This window comes from Mirounga leonina, unplaced genomic scaffold (genome assembly GCF_011800145.1).
Source record: "Mirounga leonina isolate KUSES-001 unplaced genomic scaffold, KU_Mleo_1.0 Mir_152, whole genome shotgun sequence".
Taxonomy (NCBI): Eukaryota; Metazoa; Chordata; class Mammalia; order Carnivora; family Phocidae; genus Mirounga; species Mirounga leonina.
Genome location: NW_023270380.1, coordinates 12777172 through 12798937, shown reverse-complemented (window position 1 = coordinate 12798937; position 21766 = coordinate 12777172). Strand labels below are relative to the sequence as shown.

At 41.7% G+C, this 21766-nt stretch overlaps 1 protein-coding gene across 2 annotated transcripts in view; it reads right to left on the bottom strand.

The window, feature by feature from the left end:
• The window catches only part of PRKG1 (protein kinase cGMP-dependent 1), a 1253946-nt gene that overhangs the window by 980980 nt on the left and 251200 nt on the right, over positions 1 to 21766 (bottom strand). The gene's annotated exons all lie outside the window — the stretch shown is intronic.

Below are 21766 nucleotides of genomic sequence, written 5' to 3'. Positions count from 1 at the left end.
GCAAACATCTTTTCACTACATATATTCAGTTGTCAAGAGAAGAACATTCAGTGGTTGTTTCTTTATACCAAAGATCTCATTGAAATTAATGCTTACTGTGGTTTTCCCCCGAATATTTCCTTCTCCTCACATGTGTATCTGAAGACCAAGAAATATGTTTTGCCCACATAACTCCTTAATTTCCTCCTTTTCTTCTGGTTTGAAAAAGAAGTCAAAGTTCCAGATGCACAGTTCATTCCTTTCTCTTCTCACATTTTAGAGTCCTATCTGAGGGGCAGATGAAGGGAAATTAGTCCAATAAACACAGTGATACAACCTGTCAGTGTATCTGAATCATTTCACCAATGCCCGGCAAGCTGTGCGCTAAAGCAAACTTGACAGACAGGGGTAAACAGAGTCCTCTCGCAGCCTGACCACCATGGGTATCCACGAGCCTCCAGGCTGGGTGGGGACCCTACCATCTACTGCTCTATTTGTCTTCTTGCTGTATCATTTAGCTCCACCTACCTTTTTGCTCTTCCTTTCTCAAAATGATACCTTGTTCTTAGTCCCAAATCCAGAGCCACAAATGCAACGGTCATAAACCAAATCCAGACAAGAGAAATGTCACATTTGACCACAGAGGTTGAAAACTAATGCCACGCATGAACTGGCCATGTTTAGAAACTGAGAGATACGACATACACATCCCAATGTCCAGGTTCTCTTGAAACCTAGGAAGATCTGGCCATAGGGCATCAGCATGGAACGAATCTCAGTGTAAGAAGCAGCAAGCAAGTGCCCCTCAACCAACCACAGCCCTCAACTCTCCTACTAATGACTGACCCTGAGGCCAAGGGCCTGCCAACTGTCATCTCTGATCATGCTTGTACTTTCTGGCTCCCCTCTATTTAAAATATTTCCTGTATCAATATCCGACAGAAAAGTTGAAAAATAAAAGACAAACCAAATCAACCCACTGCTTGTTTGTTTTTGTCTGAATGTCAGGGGTTAGCATATTTTTTTCTGCAAAGGTCTAAATGGAAAAAAAGGGGGGGCTAAATAGAAAAAAAAAAAAGGTCATACTGCGATACAGTATGATGGCCAGGCAGCAAGAAAGCCATCACAGACACTATGAGAATGAATGGGCCTGGGTTCTAATAAAACTTTATTTACAAAAACAGGCAATGGGCTGAATCTGGGCCATGGTTTGCAGACCCTTGTTTTATGCCATCTATATGGATGCTCTAGGCACGTGACCTCTGTCCTATCCCTTTTCTGCTTTGTTGTCAAACAACCCTTGTCAGTTTCCCTTTCAAATTTGGACTCCTTTGGTCAATGTGGACATCTAGTTCCAAATAGCCATGAGAAGACACTACCAAAATGGTCTTTGAGCCTTCTGGGCCAGGGAAAGTCAGCCCACCTTGGGAAGCAGACAGCAGGAGATCTCAGGACTCCTGGAACAGAAGGCACAGAGCTGTGAATTCGCTACTCCCTTTCTCAACAGCTTTGATGCTTCCCAACAGTCTAGTAAAATAATGCACTCTGACACCAATTTCACTGTCTTGGCTATATTTGTCCTCCACTGTCCACCCATGAGTTATTTGTTCCGGTCATTCTGGACTGCTTGGTATGTTCTATTTATAACTTCTACTTTCTCCTCTCCATCACTTGATCAAGCTCTGCACTGTCTAGGACAGAAGGAGGCTGGTTTAGGGAAATCTAGCTCTTCCCAAATTCCAAGGCCTTCCTAAAATCATAGATTACCCCATAAGACCTTCCCCAATTCGACCAGTTACATTGAAGGTCTTAAGCCTTGGCGTTCCTCAAGCAGGACTAGAGCACTTCAATTAGGCTATAACACATGAATTGCCATTACCTCAGGTCAAAAATGGTCGAATATTGGAAATCTCCTAGATTCGGCCTAATGCTACCCATAAACGTGTCTGCTCCAGTATCTGAGGCAGGGAGGGGTTGAGTCTCACGCCGTGTCTCCTCTCCTCTCCAACCCAACACCTTGCTCAGAGCAGAGGATCCACCAACACTGGTGAATGGACATGCTGAATTAAAACCAAACCAAACCAAACAGAACAGCCTTAACAGAGAAGTAAAGACAGCATGCACACCTCTAAATTCCTTTTAACAACTACTACAGGGTGGCCTTAATTCATGACCTAGATGACTTAGATTTCTAAAAATAGCACCTGGGGGGAGAAAAGAGGGTAGACTTGGGGCGACTGGGTGGCTCAGTTGGTTAAGCGACTGCCTTCGGCTCAGGTCATGATCCTGGAGTCCCGGGATCGAGTCCTGCATCGGGCTCCCTGCTCGGCAGGGAGTCTGCTTCTCCCTCTGACCTTCCCCCCTCTCATGTGCTCTCTCTCATTCTCTCTCTCTCAAATAAATAAATAAAATCTTTTAAAAAAAAAGAAAAGAAAAGAAAAGAGGGTAGACTTATAGCTAGGCACTTCTCCGGTTGTTGACATTCTGCTACATTCAACAGGGACCCAGGTGTTGTGATAGTGGTTAACTCGGTTTCAACCAGGAATAGTGCAAAAATCCTCCGGCCTGAGGAAGCCCCTGGTATTCAGAGTATAATATTCTAATGGGAAGCTCCAGTAAAATGTGAGCTGTTTTACTGGCTATCTCTTATGCTTAAGTTCTTCTTTTCAATATGAAAAGGAAAAAGCAATCTGTTGGCAGTACAGAGCTTGCCAGAGTCCTGTTGCTAAGCAAAGGGGAGCGAGGGAGACCAGGGGAAGCTGAAGGTCTATGAATCAGGGGCAGTAAAATTCTAATCACCTCTCGGTGTCTGCGTGGCTGCCCAGCTGGGGGACAGAAGGCAGCATCTGAATCAGTCCATCCACAGGCTCAGGAATGTAGTCCCAGGCTTCACAAAGGAGACCGTGTCCACTGTGAAGCTGGCAGTTAAAAAGATACGATCACGGTTGTAGGAAAGAAATGATAAGGTAACCTCCAGCAGCCTCCATGAGCTCTCAGACATTTTTTCCCAATAAGTGGTTATCAACCAGCTACATAATAGAAGAATTATGGTGAGTCAAACATCAGTCTCTTCTAAAAGGATGGTGATAACGCCATCTTTTATCTTAAGGCTTTCATCACAAACGTGCTAAAACGTAAAGCCTTTATTTTTTTAGTAATTGGAAAATATATACGTTTAAAACTTATGAAAGAATACAGGAACCCTACAGTGTTTCATCCCCAGAAGGATCCTTTAGGACGTTCTGAGGTAAAGAGAAATTAAAAGATGCCCTTTGGGTTCCTTGAAACAGAGACCCCAAGGCAAGGGGGTTAGGCAGAGAGAAAGAGAAACAGGGAAAGGGAGAGAGAGAGAGAGAGAGAGAGAAAGGGCCTGAGTAACCTATAAATAAATATGATCTATTTTGCATATCCCCTTAGACAGGAGGATGAACTCAGGAATGATACTGAAATTTCAGGCTACCTGCAATAAATTATTATCTTGAACTCACCTTGGCAATACAAATGGTGAAAAAGAAAGAAAGGGAATAATCCTACATCAAATTCAAATGTTCGGGTTTTCTTCCTTTCAGTTTGACACATAAAGCACAGAAAATATCATTAAATTACTAACAAGTCTTTTTTTTAAAAAACGTTTTATTTATTTATTTATTTATTTATTTATTTATTTATTTATTTAGAGTGCAAGTGGGGGGGGGGCAGAGGGAGAGGGAAGGAGAGAATCCCAAGCAGACTCCCCGCTGAGCGCAGAGCTTGATGCGGGGCTTGATCTCATGACCCTGAGATCAGGACCTAAGCCAAAATCAAGAGTTGGATGCTCAAACGACTGAGCCAGCCAGGCGCCCCACTAACAAGTCTTGATTAGCCCCAGAGATACTGTTAGGTAAAGCATATATGATACATTTAAAAAATATTCACATTGCTCTTTTCTGAGAAATTTTTATCAACTATGTGTTAATATATCCTCAAATAAGAAAAGTCATCTGAACACCAGCCCTAGAAAGATGCTGCTGCCCCACCCCCCCAAAAAAACCCTCAAAAATTACATTTATGTGTCAACTATACTGCAATAAAAAATAAATAATGTAAACAAAAATTATATTTGTTTAGGAACAAGTATACCATATTCAACTGTCTTTAAGGATATTTATTTACTAAAGCCATGTAAAGAATGTTTTCAGAAATTTACCAGGAAGATGGGAGAGGGCAGTCTAAGAATTCAAACAACAGTCTCCTCCAGGTACAATTACTCTGTTCCTATCCCTGGCTCCTAGGGGAGCTAGGAGGGTATCTACTGATATCTACCAAGTAATTAGCATTTGCAAGTCCATTCACGTATTAGGGTCAGGCACAATTCTCCCTGTTTACAGGTGTATCAGCCATTCACAGACATGATGGGGAACTGAACTGCCCATGCCACAGCTTAAGTCCATCAGGAAAGAGCTAATTCAAGTCTTCACAAGCAATCGATCAACGCCCGCGAACTAGCTGATATACAGAGAAGCAGACGGCTTCCACAGGTCCCTACACAGATGATGAGTCCGTCGGGGAGGAAGTTCATGGGGGAGGGGGCCTGCAGGTATGCCAGAGCAGGGGCGAGAAAGCAGGTCAACAAGGGTGGTGCAGGGAACAAGGCAAGGGCCCCAGAACCCACCCAAAGAGAGAAGCCTCCCTTTTGATTGATGTCTGCCAATTTTCGCATTTTCAAATCTCAACATATTAGTATCATGCTCGTATCTTGTTCAACAAATCTGTCATTGAAGACCTGGTCAAACGGTCGCAGAAACCCAATATATGGGATGAAGTCTATGGCCTGAGTCTCTGTACTGCATTTCTAGCCTCCCAGTCGGATTTGCTTTCTCTAAAAGGGAAATGCAATCATGTTAGTCTGATGCTTCTCAGTAAATCCACGGTGGTCTCAGGCTCATCTCCGACTTGCACTCATGTTCACGATCTCTTTCCATTAATTGGTTCCAGATTCTTGCTCACAATGGACTCAGACTACCAATCTAATTTACCTATGAATCAGGGAATTGAGCTTCTTTTTAAAAATTACATCCACCTTTGGCCAGTTGCAACCTCCTTGCTCCTCTCCTGTTCCCCACTGCTCTACAAAGTAACAGAAATCAGCAGAGTATTGCATCTATCACTCTGTTCTATAATTAACCTGTCTGGTGGAAGCCTTACGTCCTAGACTGCGAGCCCTTGAGGGCAGGGGTTGCCGGCACCCAGGAAATGTCAAAGCATCATAGATCTGCAATCACAGTTCGAGGAACCGAATTTAAAGCATCCTTCGGCTTCAGTTTCCTCTCGCAAGTATTATGTCTTATCCGACCGAATATCTACCTGCTTCGCTAAAGAAACTGTCAGGTGTTGGGGGAAGACAAGTGTGACTCCTTCCTGAGAGGAACCTGTGGTCAAATCATCCTGGCATCTTCCACCTTCGTGTTCTGAATGTAGTTATAAAGCCTTTCTGATCATTAGCATTTTCAGCCTTTGACACATTTCCTACAGCATCTGATGCCTGCGCTTGGTTATCCAGCTCTTCTCCCAACAGCGTGTCCTTTTTCCTCAGTGTGCTCATTAGAGAACTTCTCAGCCAGTCACTTATGCATGGGGTGACTTCCCTTTCCTTCCTCACAATCCATCACTCTTATTCTATTTGAATTCCAGTTCTGAGAGCCTCCCCCCCTCACTTATTCAGCAGTCTTTTCATTTCAGGCCAAACTGCTTCCTTTCTGTTTGGGTACAGACGGCAAAAACTATTTTCCACTGCAATGATGTGGGGTACGGGGACCCGGGGTTCTAAATACAGTTCATGCAAATGGAGGAGTTCCGAATATTGACTTTGGACGAGTGAAGAGTTGGTTGATGTTTTAAGGGCACTCTCATTAGCTCGGGCGTAACTCCTCAAGTTTGGGGGGGGGCAGGGGGCAGGGAGAATTCTATTCTCTGCATCTGAACTTCTTCATGTTGTCAGATTGGGCTCGATCATCTAAAAGGACAGGATCTGGCAGAAAGAGGAGGTGACAACAATCGTGAGCTAAAACAACGTCTGTCGTGTGAATTGTGACATTTGCCACATCACTTTAGAGGTTTGGGTCAGCTGGGTCATCTGTATGGCCATTTATGCCTGTCTCCTGAGATCTGCTCTGGGCTTCCTCCAGAGAACAGAGTTCTGGCCCCAATTTTGCCACTAACTCACTGATCTAAAGCAGAAAGCTTTATCTCCCAAGGGTTCAGTTTCCTCCTCTTAAAATTATGTGAGCTGTAGTCGGTATTTGCTAACATCTTTCCCAGCTCTGACATTCTCAAAAGAATGTAGCAAAATTAACATCCCTGTAGAAGGAAGAATTATTACAGATGGAATTACTGTTAAAAAAAAAAAAAAAAGAATTACTAAGAATTCCTGATGGGAATGTCTGTGTCTATAGAAAAAATGTAGACATTTGTTTTATAAATGAATTAAAAGAGAGTCACCCCCAAGCTAGCCCAGTTGTGGTCTAGAATCTTCTCCCAAGATCTTTAAGAGATCAGCTCTTTGATGGTCCCAGGCTATTGGTCCTTTAAGTAGGGAGCTCTCTTCAACTATTGGGGTCATTCTGGCATTTTCAATCCAGACTACACAAAGGAGGTTGCTCCTGGTGTTCGCGATGATAATTCTTTTGATCTGTTTCAAGTTCCTACATCATTCTGTCTTAGGTAGAGGGCGTTCCTTCAATGAAATAAATATATACTGAACATTCCGGTGAGACCATTTTCTCAGACACTGAAGAGGATACAACGTCTTGAAAGACAGATTTCCCAGCCTTAGGAACCATACGTTTTTGTTAGAGGAGAGTTAGATAAGACGCATTTAAAGTACACAACGCTATGAGTCTACAGAGGATGCAGTATGTGTAGGGGAGGACATTTGCATTAAATCTGACTTAGTAACATTTTATCTAGCAAAATTGATGCTGAGGGCCACTTGAGAAAGCAACAATTTCACCAACAAAGATAGGCTATAAGAAAGCATTGGCATGCCTAGAGACAGTAGTAATTCAATTTGGGTGTGCTGTGCTTATCAGAGTAGACAACTGAGAGCCTATAATGTTCGCAAGCATTGCAGGATAGGATCTGAGATGGGCAAAGTGGCATTTTGCTTCTATTTAAAAATTAAACCACAGCCCATTCATTCCGCAGAATATACTGAGCCCCTGTGCTCTGCCAGGCGAGAGTCTTTAGTATATGGACAGCAACACTGCTGATAGCATCTAAAATAATACAGGTTTCCCCACTCCCTAAAAGTAAAGTGTTCCTATGAAACCCTTCCTAAGTCAAATGGTGCAAAGCAAAGAAGCAATCACCATTTTATGAAGGCGAAAATCCTCTTTGAATTTCTTCTGGTTGTGAAAACAGGTACTAATGCAGGTCTTGAGCAAAGCAAACTTTAGATTGGTGGGGGGCGGGGGGAGATGGGGAGGGAATGGCTGGTGGGTCTCAGAAATATGCTCTGTATCTCCCTTAGGTCTTCAGTTACCAACAGCCAATGCTTCCTGGAAGTTTCCACGCGCCAGGCGTGTGTTACACGCATTTCAAGAAGAACTGGGCTGATGCCATACAAGCCGAAAGGAGTAAGCACTTCCATCCCCTGCTGCGGCTAGAGGTCTGAGGCTCCCGGTGGCCAGGGGCCTGCTGGAGACAGCTCTGCTGGAAAGTCGCAGAACCAGAATTCACACCCGGGGTGGTCTCCTTCTGCAACTGGACTTTGAACCCCTGGACCAGTCCCTCCTGTAACCATTCCTCCCTTGCACGCCAAGAGCACAAGCCCTTCATTAGGAAGAAGCAGAAACAACCAAGCCGTGAGCAAGTGGACCCGTCCAGCCCTCATGCTGGCATCTCAGGCCTCGTCCACACTCCCTCTCCCGGCACAGAGGAAGGTGTAAAGATATTTTTAAAGTTGGAAATATTTTCACACATTATCCAAATGTGCAAAATCCCAAAATGCCTAATGCCTCTGACTTAGCTGTTTGGCTAAGTGTGTTTTTCGTAACCTCCTTACACAGGCTGCTCTGTACAATGAGTATCTGGGAAGCCCCAATTTGAACTCTTCTATATACTTGTTACTGTGCTATTTAGGGTCAGAAGGTGTTAAAATTGGTCCCCTGCTACTTATTTTTGTATTTTCTTAAAAAAAAGAAAAAACAAGCTCATGAAATCTGGCTTGTTGCTATATTGTTTTTATATGTTCCAATATTTCTATCATTTACTTTTGGTTTCTGGGTTATAGATGCTATTTCAAAACCAGTTTCTTTTTGCAAGGTTAGAGAGGGTGTGAGCTGATATTTTAGCTAAGAACAGAAATCCTATTTTAATTTCTTTCTACCAAGCTGCTGGCCAAACTCCAATTTTCTAATATGTTTATCATGTTTTCCAAAACCATAAAGTTATTTTCCAAAGAGACTTTTTTCAGTTATTATAACCCCAAATCTCTTTTTATTAGTTTTTTTTTTTTTCCCCATTGATTATCTTAAGCTTGCTATCTTCCTGTTGATTTTACCATTGGACTTTGGGTCTACACATACCAAGTATGGAAAACACTTAAAGATTATTTTAAAATAAAGCAAATACTTCAGTTATAAATTGATTAATTTATTAATTAATTTATTTATTTGGGGGGGAAGGGAAGAAGGAGAGAATCTTAAGCAGGCTACACGCCCAGTGCAAAGCCCAGCGTGGGGCTCGATCTCACAACCCTGAGATCATGACCTAAGCCGAAATCAACAGTCAGACGCTGAACTGACTGAGCCACCCAGACACCCCCAGTTATAAACGTATTTAAATTTGAAGACCATATTCCAGAATTTTCACAACAGCTCTTTATATTTTAAATGGGAAAGCCTTATGTTGAAACTATGTGTAAAAAAAATTTTTAAATAGCAACAAAATTGTCTATGGTGATTTGACAAACTACAGCAATGAAAACTGGTTCTTCCTTAACATTTGACAATTCTGTTATTCTATTACTACTTGCAGGTGAATGAGTGCTTTCTAGGCTATCTGAAAACAAACAAACAAACAAACAAAAAAACAAAACCAACCATGCTTCTAACTAAAGCAGCATGAGTGAGAAAATGAGCTACAATAATTCTTATGCTCGACTGTTGGCAGTATACATAGAATTTTTTAAAAAGGAAAAATAGGATTATCTACCTTATGGTTTAATAATGAGCAAGTCCAATGAGATCTTACTTTCTTTACATGGAAAATACTTAAGGATCTGTCAAGATAACACTATAGATCTCAGTAAAGTGAGATCAATCTGGAATTCATTTGTAGCACCCGCCTAAGGCTACCTGTAACCAACAACTTGAAGTCTTAGAAGACAAACTTGTTTGGGTTCAAGCTCTGAAACACGGAAGTCAATAGCAGGCTATTATTTTCTTTTTTGTGAATTTATAATGAGAAAATTAATTTCACTTGTGTCTGAAATGCTTATGATTTTTAATCAGGATTTTTGTCTCTTCATAGACAGACAGATACTATGGCAAGCATTTTATTTTTATCAAAACGCTTTCCTTTATTTAGTTATTCAGATATTCTCAAAAATCAAGACTTCAGGGGGACACCTGGCTGGCTCGGTCAGTAGAACATGCAACTCTTAATCTCGGGGTCATGAGTTCAAGCCCCATGTGTGGCATGGAGTTTACTTAAACAACAAAAAATTTTCTTCTTAAATCAAAAGACTTCAATTTGCATGTGTCCCTTATCTTTAGGGAAAGCCTGCTTTGAGCATGGCTGCTGGCCAATGTTATACATCTCACCACCTGGGACATGTATTCAGGATTCTTGTAGGCAGTGAGCTTTATTCTCTCCCAACCACCAAATTCAGTCTATGCCTCCCAGCAGTCAGGGAACGCTGAGATGTTCAGTCTCACCCAACTGACAGGTCCCCTTGGATATGCAAATGTGCCCTGGGCCTCACGGAAATGGACTAATGGGACCACCCCAGCAAACCCGTGTGTCCTAAAATATGGATATGGGATCAGAAGATCATTTGGTAAAAATGAAATCAGGACAAGGGACTTGAGTAAGGTGAAACACTCCTTAATGTCATCAGGACAGGAAAAGTTGGATTCATTCACACATTATAGGGGGGGATTGCCCACAAGGATGGAAATATTCAGAGCTCATTTCCAGGAGTTAGGGAGACTCTAAACTATATTATCGAAAGAATGGCAGTCTTGAAAGTAGACACTACTAATAGTTATGCCAAGACAACAGGCATGAGCCAGGCAACCGAAGCAGGCAAACTGGGAGGTGTGGTCACCCTAGCTAAAATCTTCCAAGGTCACCAGCTTTTTGTGAGCAGCACTCCACTGGGATGAAGACTCTCTACATCCCTACCGATTGTCACGTTGCTTCTTTTTGTAGGTTAATTAATTTAAATAAGCTATACTGGAATCTTCTAGAACAAGAAAGAACCTCATTCTTTGGGTGGATTAACATCTACACTGTGGCCCAAATTTGTGTTTAGAATGCAAACTATTGTCCTCATTTCCAAGTTTGAGGGGAGTTGGGAGAAGTGTCACCTGACAGATTACGAATGTTGACAACAAAGTTCATTGATACCACTGGAAATAACCAACATCTCTATACTGTATGTAAAAGTAATACAATGGCATTTGAATGATCAGTGTAACAGGTTATAGTTGCCTAGAAGTTAAGGGTTATCACATTTGTTGATTAATCTCGTCTTCTCCTCCCTGTGAGGTAGACAGCTAGGAATGATCCTTTTGTACAGATGAAGGAAGTGATGCTAATAAGCCAAATGACATATGCAAAGTCACACTCGGGGACCAGAAGCAATTGTTTTTCTTCTTAGAGCAGTGGTTCTCCAAGATCCCATTGGAGATCTTGTTAGAACTGTAAATTCTTGGGGCACCTGGGTGGCTCAGTCGTTAAGCGTCTGCCGTCGGCTCAGGTCATGATCCCAGGGTCCTGGGATCAAATTCTGCATCAGGCTCCCCACTCCATGGGAGGCCTGCTCCTCCCTCTCCCACTCCTCCTGCTTGTGTTTCCTCTCCCACTGTCTCTGTCAAATAAATAAATAAAATCTTAAAAAAAAAAGAACTATAAATTCTTGTTCCAGAGTACCCCAAGAAACTCTGGCTATGGGGCAAGCAATTTGTGCTTTAACAAGTCCTCTAGGCCATTCTGATTCACTCAAATTTGAGAACCCCTGACCTAGGAAAATAACAAATATTTGTATATATTCCTCCCCTCCAGATGTTAGAAACACCATCATATTTTTCAGCTCTGGATGGAAGATTTTCTAAATTGTTTTGCATGCTCTCCAGTTTTCACAGATTACTGTACATAATTTAACCAGTTTTCATCATTTTGATGATATAGTTATTAATCTTTAAAAGGTATCTTCAGGCATGCCTGGGTGGCTCGGTTGGTTAAGCATCTGCCTTCAGCTCAGGTCATGAATCCAGGGTTCTGGGGTCAAGCCTGAGTTGGGTTCCCCGCTCGGTGGGGAGTCTGCTTCTCCTTCTTCTCCTAGCTCTCTCTTGCTATCTCCGTCTCTCTCTCTCAAATAAATTTTTTTAAAAAATCTTTAAAATAAAATAAAATCTCCAATTTCATATGTCCTCATCACTTATCCTATCAGAAAAAACATTTTTAATAGTCTGTGAATAGAAAATCATACTTCTGGAATTTTATTTTAGTCATCATAAGGCTTTGGGAGAAGGTTTGTGGAGGAATGGCTTCAGCAGTGAGACTTCGTGAGGTCCACCCCCAGGGAATTAAGTGAAGAAAACTGAAAGACTTTCCAACAAAGGCTCATGGTAACTCACAAGGTAATACTCAGGATGGCCATTATCACTATTTTCAAAAAAAGTAAGTCAGTTTTATTCCGCAAAATGCAAACTGATTTAGGACATACTCCCCAGTAGTGACTTAAATCTAACTGGGCTTTATAAATATTTGGTGAAATAGAATTTGCCATCCCAGACAAAGAGAAATGCAACATTAATACCCAGTCTCAACACTGAGAAACAAGCAAGAACATATCTACCTTTCCGGCTCCCCAATCCTTAGAGAAAGGTAGAATCATTTCAAGGAGACCTTAACTGGTGGTTTAAAGGCTTTGCTTCTCTGATTGAGCAATTTGTGTTTCTGTACGAGGCTTTCCGCATGGAATACTGTCTCAGGGAGGCTATGCTCCTCTCCAACGCTCTCACCATCATCAGGTAGGATGGAAAGTACTAGCCTGAATTTCCATATCCAGGTCATATTCTGGTCTTTTAGAAACAGAGAAGCAAAATTAACACTAGTGATTTTATTTCAAGCTACTTAAGAATGGTACATATTCTTAATTATGTAAAGAGTGTCTATTCCTAGCCCATAGAACATGAAAAAAATAGTTTGTTGAATGTATTTGGTCATCAATTTGGGCAAAGATCATAAATTGATTTTCTGTGTGTTTTTTGTTTTGGAGAAAGGCATCTAGTTTTTTTCTTTTCCATTCAGAAATAAAATGTTGGGTGATTTGAGTGTTTTTTGACTAGGACCCACTGAGAGGGGAAAAATGACAAAAAAGGGCTGCAGACTTTTATTGATTAACCCCTCTTTAGAAGGACATTTTTATTTCATTGCCTGTTACTGTTTTACTTCCCTGTTGCTAGCAGACAGTTATTTTACCTTCCTGTGTTAGCCTTATATTTAATGTGGATAATAAAAGTCCCAAATTAAAACTATATATTCATAAAGCAGAGATAAATCTTGTTTGGCAAGAAAAACTAAAAGTTCAAGTTCAAACCAGGAAAAAAAGCTAAGATGGCTTTTTATCTTTAAGTTAAAATGTATTAGTGGTGACATTCATTCTAAAACATTTTACGGGGATGGGGAGAGGAGAAGGAAAGAGTTTTTGGTATTTCCTTCCATAATGACTCAAGAGGGAGATCCTAGCATTTCATTTTTGAAATGATTGAACTCTCCCTATAAAGAAAAAGCAAACAGCTTTCGTCTTCCAATGCAGTTGGGGTCATGAAGAATAATTACCCCAAATCAGAAAGGAGATTCATTAGTTAAAGAGAAATGGGAGGTATTTCTCTGAGAAAGACTGGTGGGTATCATAGAAGAAAAGCGGGTTCTTCGTGCCCAATCTTGAGAGGCAGGAAGATCTTTAACAACTGTTGACTGTCTTTGATAATCTTTGATGAATTCAAACAGGCTGACCTCAGCCCATGGCCTTGAGAAGGTAAGTAGCTTGTCCAAAGTCAGGTAGCTGGGCAAAAGCACTCCGTGGCCAGACGTGGCACCATATTGACCCCTAACTCAAAATGACCCATGTGGATGTGGAAAATAGGCATCGCAGTTCTGATTTTAATGAACTGAAGATAAGAGGTCTTCCCCAAATTTTCAAAATGGCCTGAGCTTTCCAGACTCTTGGGGAAAGAATGAATCAGATGTATCTGACTCAGAAGAAGAAAGAAACAAGACATCTGAGGGTTACGGGCAAATTCAGAGCTGCCATCTATGAGACACTGAGGAACGAAGGGTACAGCTTGTTGCCGAATCCGATACTAACATCAAGGGGATGTGCTCTTGCGAGGCAAAATCACCCTCACTAGTGTCCCTTCGAAGGTGCAACAACATTTTCAAACTCCCCTATCTGATCTCAATCACCTATTATGGCTATTTCTCACATGAATTTATCTGAGTTCCTCATTGATATTCTAAGCCCTTATAAGCCATACATTGAGTTAATGAGCTCCACTCACCCCCTTCCTGTTTGGTAAAGTCCCGTTGCTTGCTTGAATGAAAATAATCTTTTCAAGTCTTAAAGAATGCCATCTGGTTCTGATATTCAAGAATTTGGTGAACACATCCATGTTTACTCTAGACTTATAAGTTTTAATAACATTCCATCTGGAATACATTTTCCATTCTGGAGTGCTAACTATTTTGATTGCACCCTCATACTGAATCCCTTCTAGTTTTTGATTATCTTTGAGGTTTTTCTTAGAACAATCTTATGCTGCATCCTGCAGTGGAGAAATAAACTCCAAGCCATAGCCACGGATACTGGATCCTGCTGCAAAATGGAATATTCTCATCAAGACTCTTTTGGCTGTAGAAAACAGAAACTCAAGGGAGCTGAGGTAAACAGGGGTTTATTATGTGGTTACAAGGATGTCAGGCATGTTCTTGGAGAAACTGGAAGACTGTCAGGTCTTGGAGTAGCTCCTTCCAGCTCTCTCAATTCCACTTCCCATATTCTCACTGCATCTGCCTGCTTCTCCCACCCTCACCCTCGACCTCCCAGCTCATTCGTGTCTACATGGTCACCTACAGAGCCCAGCCTGCAGGTCACACTCTAGCTGGGGATTCATCACTGACTGACTCAAGTGTTCTTGCCACTTTGCTCAAATTCTTGAGAGAAACACTCGGATCGACCTCCATCCTATGATTAGATCAGCTCAGTTTTGATTAGAGCTCCATCCCTAATCAGTTAATCATGGGGAGGGCGGGGGATGACCACCTGATTTGTGGGGCTGCCTCTTCTAGGAGCCAGGGAGGCTGGTTCTCTGGAAGCGGCTGTGGCGAGAGCAGGCAAAGGTCATGTCTAGTACAGGGCAGAACAAGAATTTGCACGGAATTTTCATCATGTTTTTCATTTCATTTTCATCATGGATGATGCCCTCCATTCTAGAAACTGTGGCATCTCTTCTGGTCGATCCTTTTGTCCAGAATTATTACTTTGTTTCACTGTGCTGAGGTACTTTCACAAGTCTTTCTCTCAAAGGGCAATAAGATAATAAATATTGTCACCTCGATCTTGTAGCTTTTCAAATGACAACTGGTTTAGTATAACCATCATCTGGGTGTGAAATGTTTAGTGTGATACTGCAGAGCCCAAAAATTTAAGCAAAAAACAGACACATGCAAAGACATACGTTTTTCCAAGTGCATGCTACTGAGCATCCCCTGTGCTTTAAAGTGTCTGCGTTTCAAACAGCACATCCCGGGTCAACGGCTGCTTTCTTGAGTTACCAACTCCAGTTTCTTCTTAGAATAAAAGAGAGCACAATCACTCCCTTCTGCCGCATTACTCCTATTTGCCATTGTTAACGTGTCTCTTATCACAAGGCCGTCCATTAGGTTTTGCCGACAAAACAGCACAAGGTTCAGCTGGAGTACATTGTCGCAAATAAACCAGCCTGCTCTACTTTCACCGTCCTGGATACCAGCTCTGCGGGAACGCACAGGTTCGGTGCGTGCACACACCTGCCCCCCTACGTGCATCCGCCTCCACCATGAACCTCTTTTCATTACCTCAAGCTTGCCCAGTGAAAAGCAGTCCATCAAAACGACCTGACAATGTGTCAGTTTGTGGAATCCTGGAGGACTATTAAAGGTATGTGTGTTTACCATTTTCAAGAAGAGAGACAGTAAAAATAAGGCTGGTATACGGTGACCTTGCCAAAAGGACATAAGACCTCAGACTGTTAACCAGGATGAAACTCTGTGTTTATAACCAGGGGTTTGCTGAATTCTCTAATAAATGCCGTCCCATGTCGAGAAACAATAGATTCTGATATAAAACTTAGGTAGAAAACATCAGATCAAAAAAAAAAAGGAAAAAAAAACAAACACATCAGACCTTGCTAAATAATTCCAAAATGGTCTGAGCTCATCAGAAGCTTCAGGTCAAGATGAGGCTTCTGTGTGGGGGTGGGGGTGGGGGATCAGCTCATCACAGTCAAGGGCAGAACTAACAAAAAAGGACGGTTCCAGTGAAAGGCAATTTTCACACACCCCTGAGTACAGGAAAAAAGAAACCCAGGTTCAAGCAACAAAGAAGTGACCACTGTGGCGGGGAAGAATTATACTTTGAAGAGACTAGAAGTCAGGCAGACACAGGGAAAGGTCTGCAACACAAGCACATGTTTCGACCTCTCACTCCGACCTGGCCATAAACACTCTGAACACACTGTGAGCCCCAAAGATGGGCTCTTCTTAGACGTGGTCTATTTCAAGGTCCCAAATACTCGGTTCAAGCACTCCTGTGGCATTCCCTTTTTGCCATTAACATTTCTGTATTTTTAAATTTTTAATTAGAAAATTACACTTTAGTAAGAAAGCAACTTGGAATTGCCCTCTGAAAATTAACTTCTGCAATTTTTGATATAAAATACATTTGTTGTGATCAGAGCTCTAAAGACCAGATTAGAGGCTTTTCACCTCCTGAAATGAATGAGGGACTCTCGTGCCCTTTGCTCTCCTGGGAAGAAGGGCCAAGGCTGAGCTTACCCAGATGACCAGGACTTCTATGATGGATGATCACCAGGTTACCAGGGCTAGTGGGTGAAACTTTTCTAAACTGGGAAACCTGCCCCTCTCCTTTAAAGCAATCACTTAACTCTTTAGTATGTACCAGACATCTTCCCATACGATTTTATGAATCCTCACAGCCACGTAAGAGGGTAATATTATAGGAAATTTAAAAAACTATCTAGGCGGGGCGCCTGGGTGGCTCAAATGGTTAAGCGTCTGCCTTCAGCTCAGGTCATGATCCCAGAGTCCCGGGATTGAGCCCTGCATCGGGCTCCTGGCTCAGCGGGGAGTCTACTTCTCCCTCTCCCTCTGCCTCTCCCCCCTGCTCATGCTCTCTCTCTGTATCTCTCTGTCTCAAATGAATAAATAAAATCTTTAAAAAAAAAAAAAAGCTATCTAGGCAATCTACTTTTTTGGTAAAAATGAAAACAGTAAGGAGAAGTATGAAGTGGAAAGTAAATGCCACCCCTACTCACACACAAGTTGGAGCACTCCTCAAACTCCCCAGAGGTAACCATCACTACCATTGCTTCGAGTATATTCCAGGAAACGGCTACGCATGTGTTTGTGTATTTTTTCCTTCATTGTCTTCTGAAGCCTGTTTCCTTGCACACTGACCTCAGACATTTCCCCCGATCTAATTTGCCTGCATTCTCCATGTTCCTATATCAATTTCCCACATCTAATTCATTTGCGTTGGCTTTACTGGCTGGAAAGTATTCCGCTGAATAGACACTGTATCATTTCTGTCAACTGTGTTCCCGACATCAGGTTTTACTATTATTAATAATGATCCTTGTACTTGTTTGAATCAGTACTTGCAAGTGATATTGCTTGGTTAAAAATAGAAGCATTTAAAATTTTGATAGACATCACTAACTTTATGAAGTGAGGTTCTTAGTCCCATTTTACTTGGTGGAGAAACTGAGGCTCAGAGCCACTGAGATACATGGCAGAGGTCAAAAAAGTTGGTAAGCTAAGCTGCAGAGCAGGGATTTGAAATTGGGTTTGTAATGTGTTTATCCATTTCATCCCTTCCATGCTTAGCACCTGACATCCTAAAACTTGTAAGATCCCATAATTAGTCTAACAAGTAGTCTAACAATAAAGGAATAGCGTCGGTTTGGTACTGGCACGGACAATGAAAAATTTATCCAGGATGAGACAAACTACTGATCAATTCCTCCTTACCAGGGAAATGAGATTCCAAGAATGTTTAAATATAATATCATTTATTCATTCATTTATCAAATAATAATCGAGCATCTCTTCTCCACTAATCATGGGACTATGCTATCGAGACCCACAATGAACAAGACTCACAGGCTTTCTACATTTTAGTGAAAAGTTCAGATATTAACCAAATGATCATAAAAATTAATGTAAAACTATAATTGACAAGTAAAATCATATCTGCAATATATGAGCCAGGGCTCAGAATGAAATACTCCTGGTCAGTGCTGATCGTGTTGCAACCTGTAAGACACATGGGAATGTATGGAGGAAGAGAGGAAGTTGCAGGGAGAGGAAAGGTAGGTGTAAAGGCCAAAGTGGGAGCAAACATGAAGCTCCAGGCACTGAACAGAGGCCCACGTGCTTCCAAGAGAGGAAATGTAGAAAATGTAAGCAGAACCCAGGCCCTATAGGACTTTGTTAGTCCAGAGAAGGCAGGCTATCTTTAGCAAAATGGGAGTCATCAAAAGGTTTCAAGGAAGATGTAAATCACAATGGCAACAGACTGGAAAATGATTACTTAGCTCCCAACAGGAAGCTCATCGGACATGAAATGTACATGCAATCGAAGGCAACTTGTCTAGGAAGAAACTCCAGGAATCTGAGAACCACACCTGAGGGACTCTCTTGCCCTCTCCCACTCTCTCAGTCCCTTCAAAAGCAATTTACTTAGGTGACATTTGGTAAGTCTGAAGTAGCACTGAAAATTATCACCCTCGTCATCAGGGGACGTTGGGATATAGCAAGAGTTAAGTTAGAGAGCATTCCACATCAACATAGCAAATGCCGACATCATTTTAAAATTAACCAACTGCATAAGCGGTACAAGGAGCCACTTGGGGAAGCACATTAGAAGAAGAATCCACTGAGGCCAGGAGACTGCGGCAGCTGCCTGAGAAAAGGGATCCTGCCCCTCGCCCCAAACCCCAGCCTCGGGCAGCAAGCATTCCGAGCCTAAAGCACCACCTCAAAGCGACGCTTGCAAGGGACAGACACAACAACAGAAGTCCTTGGCTAAACACATCCCCCTTTAAATATCTGAAAGCATAATCCAGAAATAAACCATATGCAGAAACATCTAGAATGCTAGCCCACTGTGCCTGAGAATGCAGGTACAATCGCAACATTTGGTCTTGTGGGGCCTCCAACCATAATGCTCAAAGTCCAGGTCACTTTGGGCACTGCTCGAATGCTCTCCTGCAACTCCCCATCCCACTCCGACACTCCCCAAAGCACATCACCCACAGATGGAAAATGCTCCTAAGGGCTTAGAGCCCCAAACCTGGAGATGTCCACTGGTAAGTTCAGTTTCCAGGATCCTCAGACCCATAGTGCATTCCTTGGAATGGCACTCAAGGCCCCCTGGTCCCAGCTGTGATCACAACCTCATTTGTACCATTTTTTCCCTCCTCCCTGGCGCACCTTATTTCCCAGTGATACGGACGCTTAACCTGATCCCAGCGATGCTATACCACACCTCTTGGTTTATGTTGCTTTCTCCAAATAAAATGCCCTTCCCCATTGTGCAGAGCCCTGACTCATCTTTTTTAAAAACCCAACTCTAATGGACCATCAGGGAGCAATTCAACATTTTTTGAAAGCCTGTTATAAACTAGGTGTTTGGGCTAAAAAGATGAATAAATCATACTTCTTGTCCCCATGAAGTTCATATCATTATGTGTCTTTACCTTTCCAGTGCATTTTCCTTCCTTGTCTTCTGAAACCTGTTTCCTTGCACACTGACCTCAGATATTTCCCCCGATCTAATTTGCCTGCAAATTACTACTAAGTAGGGCGCCTGAGTGGCTCACTTGGTTGGGTGACTGTCTTCGGCTCAGGTCATGGTCTTGGAATCCCGGGATCGAGTCCCGCATCGGGCTCCCTGCTCAGCGGGGAGTCCGCTTCTCCCTCTGACCCTCCCCCCTCTCATGCTCTATCTCATTCTCTCTCTCAAATAAATAAATAAAATCTTTAAAAAAAATTACTACTAAGTAATGTTAAACAAGGTAACTTGAATATATCCAGACAAAAATGCTAAATTCAGTGTGCTACCACCCAACAAGAGAGCAAAGACCTCTCAAGTACCCGTGTGTACTATGCTGTCATAAACACAAAGTATATACAGTATCCTCAAGTCCTTAGGATGTCCTGACCTCCTATGGAGAAAAAAATATACCATTAGAGAATTATCCATTAATTTACTTATTCACAATTTCAATTTGTGATGTGCAGGATACTATGCTAGGTACTAAAAGTCAGAGGGATAACTGACAAGACTTGATCTCAAAGTTAGGGAAATGAGACAGGACATAGATACCAATAAACATTTTGCACAGGAATAAATGCCAAAAGAATTAAAAGTAAAGTCTTGTGAGAATGCAAAGGACAAATAACACCTCTAAATAATGGAGACATCATGCTATCTGCTCATCCACCTTATCACCATTATGGAATCAGATGCTGAATGCCTAGTAGAAAATACTGATCAAGTGTTCATCCAGTGATTCCTGGGCTCATCCAGTTTTTACTGAGACACCTTGTTGGCTGCCTCCTGAACAGTCCATTTCAATTGCAGACAGCTATAAATGTGATTTCTTCCTTTCACTGAACCAAAACCAGATTCTCCTGAAACTTCTATCCATTAATCCTAGGTCTTCCTCTGGTAACTTTCAAAGTTAATTCCTTTCCCCTTCCATGTGCATTTTTGGAAACTATTAAATCAGTGACATTCTTCATAAGCTTTCTCTTTTATCTATCATTTATTTCTGTTGAGTTCTTTTTGGCTCTTTGTCCTTATTCAAGATATGAACTAACCCTCCCAGCCCTAATATCCTCAAATTTTATTAGTATGTCGTTAAGCTTCTCTGTGAATTTATTAATAAATATACTGAACCAGACTCAAGTTTCCATCAAGTTGACATTAATTAATGACATTGTTACGATAATGATTCCAACAGCCCAAGATCTACCTAACCAAATTATCACTCAGCTCAACCCTCCCCCTGCTGAGGAGGATGTCATCGGTAACTCTGATGCACATCTAGCTAAAATCCAGATGCACCATGTCTACAACATTCCAGGCATCTATCAATTGAATACATCATTAAAAAAAAAAAAAGTGATGTTTGACTGCATGACCTGATCATAGTGAACTAACTCTGAATCTTAGTGGTCAACTCTTCCTTTTCTCAGGATCAATTTTGTAAATAATCTGCCCCATAGGCCAGAATCAATTTCAGTTACTGATCTAGACATGAAGGAATCTAAGTTTGTCTCTCTTTTTCTTAGAAACTGAAACATTACCAATGTCTGTGTGCTCGCCATGCTCCTTTATCTCATGAATTCTATACAATTTCCTAAGTAGTTTTTTTTTTTTAATATTTTATTTATTTATTTGTCAGAGAGAAAGAGAGTACAAGAAGGCAGAGCGGGAGAGGGAGAGGCAGGCTCCCTGGGGGGGACTAGATCCCAGGACCCTGAGACCCTGAGATTATGACCTGAGCCGAAGGCAGATGCTTAACTGATGGAGGCACCCAGGCGCCCCTCCTTAGTAGTTTTTTAAAATGATGAGATTAAAGAAAGTGTCAGCCTATAGCTGATACCATAGCAACGCTTAACTTACAGAAAAACATCCACATAGAACTTATAATATTAATAACATACATGTATGATAAGTGAATTGTTAACACAACTTTCTACTTTAGTACGGCAAAGATCCTCAACAAAAGATTTAAAAAGGAAAATATGCTAAAATATGCTTACCTTTGCTTTGAGGAAATTAAAAAAGCAAATCAACAAACAGATATGGTGCCTAGCAGATTTTTCTTATGATAAAACTATATTTAATAAAAATAATTAAAAATGTCATGTGCATCCCCTATCACATGCCCCATTGCAAATCAAAGTTCTCTTTTCCTATTCTAATCACCAACACTGAATTTACGGTTTTGGAGAGTAGAGGCATGGCTAAAACTGCCAAGGAGTTTTCATAGATTATTTCCAGGCTGCACGATCCCACGGGGCCAGATTCTGCCCACCCTCCACCCCTCTATAATTTCAGTGGGAGGTGGGCCTCCTCAGTCCTATTCTTGTAATAAACTTGACAGTGAGATAGGGCTTGGGGTTTACTTAAGAGGCTGCACTTTTCTAAATACCCTGTAATACAGTCAATGAAGGTGTAGAAAGCCCTGTAGGTGGAAAGTCAAATGAAAGCAAAGGTGTTCTT